The sequence below is a fragment of the Pinus tabuliformis genome, chromosome 9 (genome assembly GCF_031772625.1).
Source record: "Pinus tabuliformis cultivar Carrire ecotype Pingquan chromosome 9, CPIR1, whole genome shotgun sequence".
Classification (NCBI taxonomy): domain Eukaryota; kingdom Viridiplantae; phylum Streptophyta; class Pinopsida; order Pinales; family Pinaceae; genus Pinus; species Pinus tabuliformis.
This window is the reverse complement of record NC_142307.1, coordinates 1,850,144,472-1,850,155,410: the sequence shown is the minus strand read 5'-3', so window position 1 is coordinate 1,850,155,410 and position 10,939 is coordinate 1,850,144,472.

Genomic DNA, 10,939 nt, shown 5'->3' with positions numbered 1-10,939 from the left:
TTGACAGGGGATTAAGCTGTGACATAGAGAAGTTTGATGTCCGATTTAACCGTTGAGTTGGTGGATGAGTCATTCCATAGTGTAACTGAGCTACAGAACCGTTGAGGATGAGCTGGCGTAGTTCATGGAAGGACAAGTGGCCACTCCCTGTGAGACGTTGGCGATGACACAGAGGCAGGGAACTCCAAACGAACAACAGTAGGAGATTCGAAGGGGCGGAAGAGGAAATGAATAGTCAAGGACAGATTGGCTTTAAGCCATGAACAGATAAAGAAAAAAGAGGAGAATAGGATCAAGAAAAAAAAGCGAGAGTGAAGAAAAGAAAGTAAAGCAAGAAGCAGAAACAGAGAACCGAGCTGATCTAAGGCAGCATCGAGCAGATAGAAAGCTTGAGAGGTTCAAGCAATCCCTGAGAGGATCTATCAGGAATTGAGCACCACATTGGGCTCCTCCCATTAAAGACCAGAGAGGTCAAGATTTGGTAAGGAAAAGAGTCTGTGCACTCTAGTGGCTTGGAGGATCCAAGAACCACCCTACCAAACATCCTCTGTTTCAGGAGACTTAAGTTGAGCTCCTCATTGTAAATCTCTGCTTTAAAGACACAATAAAAGAAGGCCACCACTGAAAGCTAGACCAGAGACATAGCCCTAGAGAATAGGGTGAACTCCTTATTAATCTGTTGTGTTCTTGTATTTGCTTACTGTGTTTCTCTTACTGTTTTCTATTTTCCAGTGTCTGTGTATTTTGCAATCTGATCGATCCGTTGACTAAGATAACATAGACACACACCACCATGACTCTGCAATACCTTCATTCAATAATTATTTAACTGAGGTCACTCACAAGTGATTTTTAGATCAAGTGGTATTAGAGCTTTAGGTTGTCAAGGTTAGACAAGCTTGTGTTGGTTTAGCTGTTGAATGCTAACTAGATCAAAGCTCAAATTAGGAGAAGGAGAGTTGGTCGAAACTAATCCTGAGATTGGGAGAGTCTATCCTCAGAAGACAATGTCAGAGGAAGGTTCTATGGGGCCAGACCCTCAATTCATAGATAGTTTCCTAGCCATAAAATCCATGGTAGAAGAAATGTATAGGGACTTTAGAAAACACAAGGATGAAGATTCATCAGGCTCTAAACAAGACAAAGGAGAAGATGAGTCTCACTTCCATGACCACTCAAAAGGAAAAGGGAAAGAGGAAATCTTTCTCGCACCTGTAATAGCCCTGAACACAAAAAGAAGGCATCTTTGATCAAACTAGATGTTAAGTTTGATCTACCTATATATGATGGAGAGTTAAATGCAGAAAAGTTGGACAATTGGATTAGACAAATTGATGTTTATTGCAGAGTGCAGAATATCGACTCAGACAAGAGCAAGATTCAGCTGGCAAGCCTACGCCTTGGAGGCACTGCCTTGATTTGGTGGGAAGGCAGAACCCAAGCTGACATGAAAAGACATGGTAAGACTATCTCTATTTGGAGTGAATTTGTTTCTGCAATCAAAAAGTTGTTCTATCCATTGGCCTACATGCAGCAAGCCATGATGAGTTGGCAAACTCTTCGACAGTTGAAAGCGCAATGTGTGCAAGGGTACACTTAGGAATTTAGAAAGAGAGCATTATTCTAGTAATCTCATTAGACTCACCTGAGACTTTGTTGAAGTACATTGGTGGTCTACACAACTAAATGAGGCACACTATCATCATGTTTAATCCCACTAGTATAGATTAGGTATCTGTACAGGCTACTCATCTAGAAGCTAGAGGAAAGAATGGAAGTACAGAAGTTGGAGGACCATCCCAACCCACTGCAAGCAAGAATAAGGAGAAAAGAAAGCAGAAATGGAAAGCAAGGAAGGCTAACACTGCACAGAAAAGCAAAGCTTCATGCACTCAATGTAAAAAGGATGGGCATGATGATGAGCACTTTTGGATTTTGCATCCAAAGCAGAGACCTAAGTGTTGGGTTGTGTTATATTCTTTCCACGTAGTTAACAGGGGGTTTGATGGGCATCCGTAACCCCACTTTAAGGGGTCCGAGGTAGCGCTTCAGAAAATTTTGGTTTTGGACCCTATGTTAGGTTGGGCGGACCCACCTATGGTTTTGTGCATGATTTTCGCACATGTTTTTTGGACGCGATGGTTTTTCGGTCCATGGTATTGGACGCGATGGTTTTCGGTCCATGGTATTGGATGCTTCAGCATGTATAAATATGTATTATAACATTGAAAGGAACATAATGAAAAATCAAGCTGGTAGTCCCGGTTTTGGGATCCAGGGGAAAATCTCTGTGTATATGTGTTTTATGTGTTATGCCCTCACATTGTTTATTTTCTGTGTTTTAGAATTCATATGTAGGTAATTTTTGTACAGGGTAAAACATACATTTGGTATCAGATCAGTTTTAGCTTCAAGGGGACGCCTTTGTTGCTAAGGGGTTTCGCTCGGGCCTGTGGTAGACCCTGTTCAGTGGGAGATTTGCGAGATCGATTCTGGTGGTGAAAGAAGATGGCGAGCAGTGGAAAGATAGAGATCGAGAAATTTAATGGTCAGATTTTTGAGTTGTGGAAACTCAAGATGGAGGATATGTTGGTGGATAAAGATAAGTGGATCACGGTAGATGTGGGTACTAAACCAACGGGAGTGTGCGATGAAGAATGGAAGAAGTTGGATCGGAAGGCAAAGAGCACAATATGATTGTGTGTCTCAGATTCAGTATTTCTAAATGTATTAGGGGAAGCTACAATGAAGGCTTTGTGGGACAAGTTAGGGACTTTGTACCAATCTAAGTCTTTGGTGAATAAACTGTTCCTACAGAAAAAGCTGTATAACCTGAGGATGAAAGATGGAAACTCGGTGACAGAGCATATGAACGCTTTTAATACTGTGGTAAGTCATTTAGCATCGGTTGATATTAAAATTTTAGATGAAGATAAGTGCATCAGTTTATTGTGTTCTCTACCAGATTCGTGCGATAGTCTGGTTATTGCAATAGGTAGCAATGCAACTGCCTTGCAATTTGATGAAATAGTCTCAGCCTTGTTGATGGAGGAGATGAGACAGAAAAATGGAGAACCAAAATGGTGATGCCTTGTCTGTACGAGGACGGTCCCAGAACAGAAACAAAAATAAGTCATCGAGTGGGAGATCTAGATCTAGAGGGAGATCTAAATCTCTAGGAAAACCTGTAAAGGTGGTGTGCTGGAAATGCAGAAAGGAAGGCCACTTCAAAAGGGATTGTAAATCTAAAGCTCCTGACAAAGGAAAGCGATATGATGAGGCTCCTTCTGTAGAGGTGAAAACCACCTCAAATGAAGGTGGGGATGTGTACTTGGCTTCTTCAAGTACACATGTAGATCATGAGGCATGGTTGATTGACTCAGGTGCATCCTTTCACTTCACTCCCCATAAAGAGTGGTTATGCGAGTATGAGAAATATGATGGTGGTGATGTCTACTTGGGGGATGACAGGAAGGCTAGAATCATTGGTTGCGAAAAAGTAAAGTTGAAGTTGTAGGGTGGAAGGGTTAGAACGCTTCCAGGTGTTCTACATATTCCTGCATTAGCCAAAAATCTGATTTCTGTAAGCAAGCTGGATGATGTAGGTGTAAAAACAGTGTTTGAGAAGGATACCTACAAAATGGTTTGGGGAGCACTGGTATTGATGCGGGGAGTTTGGATTGGAACTCTGTACAAACTGCAAGGTAGCACTGTTATTGATGGGTGCAATAGTTCTATGGTTCCTGAAAGTGGAGCAGAAAATCTAGTGGTCTATGGAGAGAAGACCATGCTATGGCATCAAAAGCTTGGACATATTGGAGAGAAGGGCCTTCGAATACTTCATGGTAAAGGTATGAATAATAGCTCTCTGGATTTTGATTTCTGTGAAAATCGTGTATATGGGAAGCAGAATCGGGTGAGTTTCCCCTCTGGTGGTAATAGGGCGAAACATATATTAGAGCTTGTGCACAGTGATGTGTTTGGACCTGTGAAGGTTCCATCACTGGGTAAGTCTGTGTACTATGTATCATTTATAGATGACTTCTCAAGGAATACATGGATATATTTCCTTAAGAAGAAACATGAAGTCTTTGACAGGTTTAAAGAATAGAGTTTAGGCTTCTGTGATCCATATTAAGTTAGAGAAAGATTTCGGCGTAAATCACATGAAGAGTCATTTGTCGACGCGTTTCGAACCAACCAGTGTGGTTCATCGTCAGGACAAGATGAAGAAAACAGATCTAGCTTAGCATGCTATATAGACCGAGTAGAGCCTCCAACGGCTAGTTTGACCCAACCGCTAATATTGACCAAAGGACCAGGATCAAATCCAATAAATAATAAAAAATTATTAAAGGTCAAATTACTAATAAAAGAAAATTAGATGCAATGGACCGTTTCTAAGAACGGACTAAGGGAGAATAACTAAGTAAACTATTAAAATAACATATTAAATAAATAAAAACCCGAACTAAAAATAGTAAAAATAAAACAAATACACAAACACAAAAGTAAAAATAAATAAAATAAAAGATAAATCAAACAAAAATAAACCACGAGAATAAAAATAAATAGATAAAATAAAACGCACAAAAAATAAAAATCAAGTGATAATAAACTAAATAATTATTAAAAATTAATAATAAAATAATAAAAATAACTAACTAAATAAAAATACTAATAGAACAACGAAAAAATGAGATAAAATAATAATACATATATAAGAATGAATAACTAAGAGGGAATAGAATAAAATAATAAGCTTAAAAAATATATAATAAATTAATTGAATTAATTAATTAATAAAAGCTAAAAATAATAATAAAATAACTAACTAAATAAAAGTAAAATAATAACAAAACACGAAATAAAAATAAAAATGAAATAAAATAATAATGAATAAATAAAACTGAAGAAATGAACAGGGGACTAAAACATAACTTAAACAGTAATAATAATAGTAAAAATAAATAAATAAACGAATAAAATAAATAAATAAATAATAAAAATAAAAAAATAACAAAATAAATAAATTAATAATAATAAATGAAATAACTAAATAAGAATAAAAAGGAAAAAAAAAAAAAAGATGAATAGAGTCCTGAATACAGCTAAATAGCGAGTAAAATGGTATCAAAGTAAGGAAACAAGTTACCACCAGGCCCTTAACTAATCAGAAACATAAAGGAAAGGCGATTAGAAGGATGACAATGACAAAAATAAATACGAGACAAAACAGTAAAAATCACCGAGGACGGAAAAAGGACTAGGAGGAGAGGGCAGGGACCCAGCATCTACTGATTTTCCAACCATCGTCTCTATTGAGATTGCTAGGTCTCTTTTCGATCTCCAGAGCTTCCCTGAATTTTCGATGATGGAAATGCGGAACCTTAGCAATAACACTGGCTTCTTCGATACAAACCTAATGCTTGGTTTTCTCCACATGCTCAGCCAAAGCGGAAGACTTAAATCTCCTATGCTTCAGATCCGCTGCGTGCTCACTAATCCTCTGATTAATGGAACGACCAGTCTCCCCAATATAGGGGGTCCCACAAGAACAGGGGGTCCCATTTAAGGCTCTAGTGGAAAAACAAACAGAGAAGAAGATAAAGGTCCTGAGGACAAATAATGGTGGAGAGTTTTGCAGTAAGGAATTTGAAGAATTCTGCAAGAAGTGTGGTATAGCACGGTAGAAGACTACTCCATATACACCTCAGAAAAATGGAGCTGCAGAAAGAATGAACAGGGCATTGATGGAAAGGGCAAGAAGCATGCTCAGTGGTGCCGGGTTAGGACAAGAATTCTGGGCAGAGGCGGTGGATACTGTATGTTACCTGGTCAACAGGTCACCTTCATCAGCGTTGGAGGATAAGACTCCACAAGAGGTATGGACTGGTAACAAACCCTCTCTTTCACATCTGAGGGTATTTGGATGTGATGCATATGTACATGTTCCAAAGGAGAAACGAACCAAGTTGGATAGTAAATCTGAAAAGTGCATCTGTATTGGGTATAAGGATGGTTTAAAGGGTTATAAGCTTTGGAACCCAGTCACATAGAAGGTTGTGTACAGCCGAGATGTGGTGTTCAGAGAGGTAAAATATGTTATTAAACATAAAGTCCAACCAAAGGAACCTGAGAAGCTAGAGTTTGAGCTAAAGGAGGAAAAATCAGACTCTACAATAGAGGAGGAATCAGAAGATAAAGAGCCACAAACTCCGGCTGTGAGAAAATCAGTTCGAGAAAGAAGGCAGCCAGAAAGGTATAGTCCATTTGCTTTCTATTCAAATTTTTCTTTGTCTATTACTGATGATGATCCCAGAACTGTGAAGGAAGCAGTGGATTCAGAGGATGGAAAACTCTGGAAAGAGGCCATGGTTGATGAAATGGAATCTTTGCACAAAAATGAGACTTGGGATCTGGTGGAGTTGTGGCTGGAAGGAAACCCATTGGCAGCAGATGGGTGTTCAAAAAGAAGACAAATGCAGAAGGAAAAGTGGAGAAATACAAAGCTCGATTGGTAGCAAAAGGTTATTCCCAGGTGCCGGGAATTGATTTTGGTGATATTTTTTCTCCTGTTGCAAAGGTAACTTCTATTAGATTACTTTTATCTGTTGCTACTGCTTTTGATTTTGAGGTAGAACAGATGGATGTGAAGACAACATTTCTTCACGGGGATCTGGAAGAGGAGATCTACATGAAGTAACCTGAAGGCTTTGCAGTGAAGGGTAAAAAAGAATAAGTTAAAGAAGTCTCTATATGGGTTAAAAAAATCACCAAGGATATGGTATCAGAAATTTGATACATTTATACGGGGACTTGGCTTGACCAGAAGAAAAGCAGATCACCGTGTGTATTTTAAAGTAATTGGTGACCGTGTTATTTATTTGGTCTTGTATGTGGATGATATGTTGTTGGTTGGAAATGACAAAGAAGTTATCCAGGATTTGAAGACCCAATTGTCCTCCAAATTCAACATGAAAGATCTTGGTGCTGCAAACTATATTTTGGGCACGAAAATTAAAAGAGATCGGGAAAAGAGGAAGCTCTGGTTAAACCATAGGAAGTATGTCGAGACAATATTGCAAAGGTTTAATATTCAGGATAGTAAATCGGTGAAGGTTCCTATTCCTGTAGGTGTGAGGTTATCTGCTGAACAGTGTCCCAAGACACAAGAAGAGGAAGAGGACATGTCCCGTGTTCCATATGCAAGTGCAGTCGGTAGCCTGATGTATGCAATGGTTTGTACTAGACCAGACATTGAACATGCAGTGGGAGTATTGAGCAGGTTTATGTCAAAACCAAGGAAGGAGCACTGGACAATAGTGAAGCGGGTTTTCAAGTATTTGCTTGGCACTAGTGATTATGGTTTGTGCTACCAAGGAATACTAGGACTGGACAGAGTGTTGGATATTCATGGCTTTGTTGATGCAGACTGGGTTGGAGATCTAGATCAGAGAAGATGTACAAGTGGGTATGTGTTTAACCTATTTGGAGGTGCAGTCAGTTGGATGAGCAAGAAACAATCTGTAGTGGCACTGTCAACTACAGAGGCAGAATACATGGAAGCCACTCATGCAAGCAAGGAAGCAGTTTGGTTGCAGAGATTGTGTTCAAGTATGGAGTTAGTACAGGAAGCTATAAGGATAGACTGTGACAGCCAAAGTGAAATTTTCTTGGCAAATAACCCCGCATATCATTCAAAGACAAAGCACATTGATGTTCAGTATCACTTTGTGAGGGATATGATAGAATACAAAAAGGTGTCGCTGGTAAAGGTGGACACTTTGAAGAATACTGCAGATGCATTAACAAAATCTGTGAGCTCTGAGAAGTTCTCTTGGTGTAGAGAGACAATGGGCATTTCGGGGTTGGAAAAATGACTAAGCTCTCTTGTGGCCCCCTGTGGAAACAAAACAACAAGTGGGAGAATGTTGGGTTGTGTTATATTCTTTCCATGTAGTTAACAGGGGGTTTGAGGGGCACCCGTAACCCCACTTTATGGGGTCCGGGGCAGTGCCCAAATTTTTTTTGGTTTTGGACCCTATGTTAGGTTGGGCGGACCCACCTATGGTTTTGTGCATGATTTTCGCACATGTTTTTTTGGACGCGATGGTTTTTGGTCCATGGTATTAGATGCTTCAGCATGTATAAATATGTATTATAACATTGAAAGGAACATAATGAAAAATCAAGCTGGTAGTGCTGGTTTTGGGATCTAGGGGAAAATCTCTGTGTATATGTGTTTTATGTGTTATGCTCTCGCATTGTTTATTTTCTGTGTTTTAGAATTCGTATGCAAGTAATTTTGGTATGGGGTTAAAACCTACACTAAGAAGTTCGAGGGCAAGAAGAAGAAGACTGCTGCAACTATTAAGAAAGATTTGGGGTCAGACTCAGGAGATGAAACAACTATTGTAGCCACAGGTATAAGAGGTAAGAATTCTGAAGCATCTATTAGTAATTCTGCACAATCTACTATTGATGAAGAAAATGAGAGAAAAAGAGATGAGCTTTTCCATATTCGAGTTATTTCCAAACATCAAAAGATTGATACTTTGTTTGATAGTGGCTCACAAGTAAATTTAATTTCTGAAGCAATTGTAAAGAAATTGGGATTAGTGACTACACCTCACAAGAAACCATACCCATTAGGATATTTAAATGGTAAAGCACAACTACAAGTGACTAGACAATGCAAACTCAAGTTTTCTTTTGGGTCAGCATTTGTAGATGAGGTTGTGTTAGACATAATTCCTTTAGATATATGTGGAATTGTTTTAGGAAGTCCTTACTTGTATGACAAAAAATCTATCTTCTATAAAGATGAGAACAAGTATCTACTTGTCAAAGATGGAATTGAATATTTTGTAAGAGCTCATAAGCTCAAGAATAATTATACTCTCATAAACTCAGGGCAGATAAAAAGAATAATAAATTCATGCAAACAATTCTTACTGATGGTTGTAAAGGAAAAGAAACCTAATAAAACCAATTATTTGAGGGATGTAATGCTAAACAACAAGCTGATTTAGAAAAGGTTGTTTCAGAGTATGATATATTGTTTCAGGAACCTAAAGGTATACCACCCAAGAAGGAAATACTGCATGATATTATTTTGCAGCAAGATGCTCCATTGCCTAACATTGGAATGTATAGGTTGTTTGCTTTAGAGAATCCTGAAATCAAGAAGTAGGTGCAGGAGTTACTTCAGAAAGGGTTCATCAGACCTGGCACATCACCATGTGGGTCACCAATCGTTTTGGTGAGAAAGAAAGATGGCTCGTGGAGAATGTGCATTGATTACTGAGCACTGAATAAGATAACAATAAAAAATCGTTATCCCCTTCCTCGCATAGATGATATTTTGGATCAATTGAAAGAAGCTGTTTATTTTTCCAAGTTAGACTTGCATAGTGGATACCATCAGGTCAGAGTTGCAGAACAAGATGCATGGAAGACTAATTTCAAGACAAAGCAGGGATTGTATGAGTGGCTGGTTATGCCTTTTGGCTTAACTAATGCTCCTGCTACTTTCATGAGATTAATGAATGATGTACTCAGACCTTTTCTTGATGATTTTGTTATTGTGTATCTGGATGACATTCTGATATTTAGCAAAACATGGGAAGAACACTTAAAGCATGTTAAGTAGACACTAGATGCTTTGAAAATATAAAAACTTTATGTTAAACTCTCAAAATGTGAATTTGGCAAAACATCTTTGAATTATTTGGGACATATAGTAGGGAGTGGTGAATTGAAGATAGATCCCTCTAAGGTGGCAGTTGTTGTAAATTGGCCTAAACCCAAATTTGCTATAGAAGTCAGAAGCTTCTTAGGAGCAACACAATATTGGAGAAATTTCATCTCTAACTTTTCCTCAATTGCAGCTCCCTTACATGCTTTAACAAGATTGAACAAGGTGTTTCAGTGGGGAGGCAAACAACAGAAAGCCTTCGACACCTTGAAAGAAAAGGTTAGTACAACACCTGTACTAGCACTACCTGATCTTCAAAGACCATTTGAGATCCAAACGGATGCCAGTGACTATGCCATGGGAGCAGCGTTGACACAACACGGTAAACCCATATGTTATCATTCTGAGACATTTAATTATGCAGTAGTTAACTATCCTACATATGATAAAGAATTGTATGCATTAGTATAGAGTGTGAAAAAGTGGAAACATTACTTAATGGGCAAAGAGATAGTAATACATACTGATCATCAACCACTTCAATATCTACACTCCCAAACTAAATTGCAGCAATCAAGACACTATAGATGGATGGGTTTTCTACAACAGTTTCATCTAGTCATCAGATATAAAAAAAGGCATACATAATAAAATTGCAGATATGTTATCTAGACCCATTATAAATGCATCTACTATACTTAAGCATAATTTTGTGTTACATGAGAGCTACATTGAACAATATGCTCAAGATATAGATTTCAAAGATGTATATGCAACTTTAAGTCAAGGAAAATGAATAGAAGAATTGGATTATCATGTAAAGGACCGACTCTTATACCATTGTGGGAAGTTATGCATTCCACAAACTGAAAGAATAAAGATAATTCAAGAAGCACACACTTCTCTATATCAGGTCACTTTGGGGTAAGTAAAATAGTTGCACAACTGCAAAGATTTTGTTATTGGCCAAAAATGAATGAGATAGTTTCTAGATATGTAAGAGGGTGTACTATGTGTGCTAAAAGCAAGCCCAACAACAGAAAACTAGGCTTGTACACTCCATTACCAGTTCCTTCTCACCCTTGGGAAAGTGTTTCCATGGATTTTGTTGGAGGATTGCCTAAATCTAGGAAAGGTCATGATTATCTGTATCTTGTTGTAGATAGGCTCAGCAAAATGTGTATTCTGATACCTTGTAATAAACAGATTATAGCTGAACAAGATGCAAAACTATTTTTT